The following is a 3,589-nucleotide window of genomic DNA, read 5'->3' as shown; positions in this document are numbered from 1 at the left end:
CTCCACGGACCCACCCCTGCCAGGCACTGGGGGCAAAGGCTGCTCTTGGGAGCCTGGGGCAGCTGGGGAAGCTGATGGGAGCGCTCCGGAGCCTGGTGGACACAGTGTGGAGCTGGGATGGGAAGCAGGCAGGAGGCCCCAGGAGGCTCAGAGTGGGCTCTCCATCCTTGACTTCCTCCCCTCTGCCCGCTTCCCTTTTCCCGTCAGCCACCCAGGCCTTGGTCTTATGTGAGAGGAAGCTGGCAGGACTTCCACTGGGGTGCCTTGGAGCAAGGGTGCCTCAAGGGCAGACCCTGAGCCTGAGCCATCTCCGGAGGCCATGCACCCTTGCTTGCTTGAACCTGGCCCTCCTCTTGCCCTCCCAGTGACCTTGCACACTCATGCTCTCCCACCTGCCGCCCCCACTCCAAGCCTCTCACACAAAGGAATGCATGTACATACACATTCTTGCGTCCTCATTCATGTCCGGGACTACCAGGGTGATGATGAAGGAAGTGATGATGACTTTCTACCCGAACTCCCCCATCCTGACGCAAGGAGAAGGGGGGACTTGAGAGTCAGCCTCCTGGTGGGGAGAGAATCCAGAATGCCTCTGTGCGCTTATGGACTCTCTCTGGCATTACCACAGCTGGGTCTGCCCCCAGGCTACTTAACCATGTGCTGCTACTCCCCCTGATTTTTTGGGCACATCTCCACCCACTGCATCTGACTCCCCAGGGCAGAGCTAGGTGCCTCTGTAGCCCCAGAGGGGCTTGCCGAGCAGGGCCTGCCAGCTCCACGGTGCAGCGCAGCACAGAGAGCCCAGAGGCTCAGGCCAACCCCAGCACGCTTAAGCTTGATGGAGCTGGTGTTTCTCCGCCTTTGCCACGTGAAGGCCCAGGGCAATGGGGAAGCCAATACACGTGCAGTGGGCACAGGGGTGCCACCGTGGGAAAGCCAGTCATTACTAAATGCCTACGGTGTAACTGGCCATCACAGGGTGGGGGCCATATGTGCGGTGGCACAAGGAGTAATCAGAAGGAGAGAATATGGCCCTTACGGGGGGTGACCCTACAACTAGGGAAGGAACAAAGACATACAGGGTCTAAGGCTCAACCCCACAGGTCCCAAGAAGGACACGTGCCAGAGCAAGGGCACCAGGGAGCCCAGAGACCCATAGGCAAAAGTTCCAGAATCTACCGTGAGGGAAAGGAAGGGTCTTTGAGGTGGTCTAGGAGCGCCCTACACACACTCACATACACTCTCACCCAGGAGCCTGCTGGTCAGAGTCCCTGTGCCCATCGTTAAAGGCTGAGGCGCCAGGCTCACAGAGGGCAAAGATTGAAGTTGCCCTGGACTCACACCCATGTGTACCCTCTCATGCAGGCAAACCTTGTGCTCAGGGAGCAGGCTGTAATCAGCCCCGGGCACTGCACGGGGGAGGAAGCTGGGTATGTGGGCAGGTGACGATCTCTGGCTCTGCATCTCCACCTCTGCACTGCCTGTCCTATAGGCCCTAGGAAACCCAGGCAGCATGAATATGAACAATAAAGGTCAGGCCTTCATTTATCCATTCTTTTAAGCTGCTTGCTGTAGTTATTCCTGCCTCAGGCCTTTGCTCTTGCTGTTCCCTCTGCCTAGAAGGCCTGTTCTCCTGATCTTTCCCCTCCAGTTTCTGCCTGGAAAACCCTCTTTTCAAGGCTTCATTTCCTTTCTTCACCACAGGCCCAAATGCAGCCCGGGTCTTTGCAGGACATCCTTGTCCACTGAGAATGTGAATCCCACTGGTCCCTGGGGTCCCCTGTGCACCCCATGTTCTAGCCTCACAGGTTTACCTCGCTGTTCCTTAGAACTGGCCTTGGACGTAGTGGGTTCATTAGCTCCAAGCCTTTGCTCTGGCTGTTCCTTCTGCCTGGAGTACCTTCCCACCACTGCCCAAGGAGGAATTCCCTGTCCTGGCGCAGGCCAGCGTCACCTTTGCAGTGGAGGCTTCCCTGGCTCCTCAGCTCTAGTACAGAGCCCAGCACACAGTTGGTGCTGGTTAAGTGCTTGCAGGAGGGAAAGAACAATGAATTTCTGCTCCTGGCTCTGTTGGAGTCTATTGCTGCTAACCTGGGCAAGTCACGCTGCCTCTTGGGACCTTAGTCTCTTACCCCTACCATGGTGAGTTAGGTGAGATGGTTTGAGCCTTCAATTTTGCAGGGGGCTTCAGGCCATGTAAGCTTCCATGTTTCATCCCCAAACACACCCAGGTAATAACAAAGTTAACTCATATAACAAATAGCAGTAATCAATGGAGAGCCCACTCTGATCCAGGCACTGCGCTAGACCTGCCTCTTGTCTACATTCCCTGAGCCTCTGAGGGGCTATAAATAGTCCCATTTATAGACAAGGAAGTTGAAGCCAGAGATGGAAAGTGACTTGCCCGAGGTCACACTGAGTAGCTGAGCTCCCTGCAAGAAGGCCAGCCCCCAGTGGCCCCAGGGGACTGCTCACCTCTGGACAGAGCCTCCTGAGATGGCCACTGCCCTCCAACACAACCTGTAGGAACAGGCCCTTTTGCTAGTGCTTGCTCCTGACTGTCAGGAGACTTAGGCTTAGAGGGCTGGGCAGCCCTGTGGGCTGGGAACCCCACAGCCATATGGAGGGGGGGAGGGGGGCCCCAGAGGGCAGGCTCCCAGGCATGTAGCTGTGGGGAAGCTACAACCCAGCATCCCTGCCTAGCCAGGGAAACAGGTGCCTGGCCTCCCAAATCATGCTGGACTCCATCCCCTCCTCTGGTAGGAACATGAGCCAAAGTCCAGGCTGCCATCTGGGCCTGGCCCAAGCAAGGCTGACAAAACACCTGTTTCATTTTATGGAGTTGTCCTGATCATGCCCCTGTCAGAAGTGACTGGCAGGCTGACCCTCACCACAGCATCCATCCTTTCTCTAGAGCAGTGGTCGGCAAACTGCGGCTCGTGAGCCACATGCGGCTCTTTGGGCCCTTGAGTGTGGCTCTTCCACAAAATACCAACTTCTGCGCATGGGCCACGAAGTTTCAATCGCACTGTACGTGCACGCCCGCACGTGGTATTTTGTGGAAGAGCCACACTCAAGGGGCCAAAGAGCCGCATGTGGCTCGTGAGCCGCAGTTTGCCGACCACTGCTCTAGGGAATAGTCCAGGACCCTCTGCAGGACATGTGAACAAGCCAGGCTCTGAGCTCTGGCCTCAGTCTCCTCCAACAACCCATGTGGCCTCAAGGATTCCCCTGAGCCCGTTTCCTGGTCTGTGGGATGAGATCAGAATACCTGCTCTACCTGGGTATAGGCAATTAGACAGCAATTAGGGGGCTCTCCAGGGTGCCTGGGGAAGCTGTTGGCCAAGAGGTAAAGAAAAGAATGTGTCTAGGTATCAGTGCAGGACCTGACTCCTGCACCCCTCAGAGCAGCCCCCTCCTGTCCATGCTCCCACCAGATCCCCACGTATACCTGGGAAGGAGGAAGAGATGGGATAGGAAGGTAGCAATCCTCCTCCTTACCCTTAGTCAGTCAGTTAATCCTTGTGACCAGGAGAGCTGAGTCTCTGATGCCTTCCATTGGGTCTCAGAGAAGCTGAGCTACCTGCAT

The sequence above is a fragment of the Myotis daubentonii genome, chromosome 14 (assembly GCF_963259705.1).
Source record: "Myotis daubentonii chromosome 14, mMyoDau2.1, whole genome shotgun sequence".
Taxonomy (NCBI): domain Eukaryota; kingdom Metazoa; phylum Chordata; class Mammalia; order Chiroptera; family Vespertilionidae; genus Myotis; species Myotis daubentonii.
The sequence above is the reverse complement of the archived record's forward strand: the minus strand, read 5'-3'. Positions refer to the sequence as shown.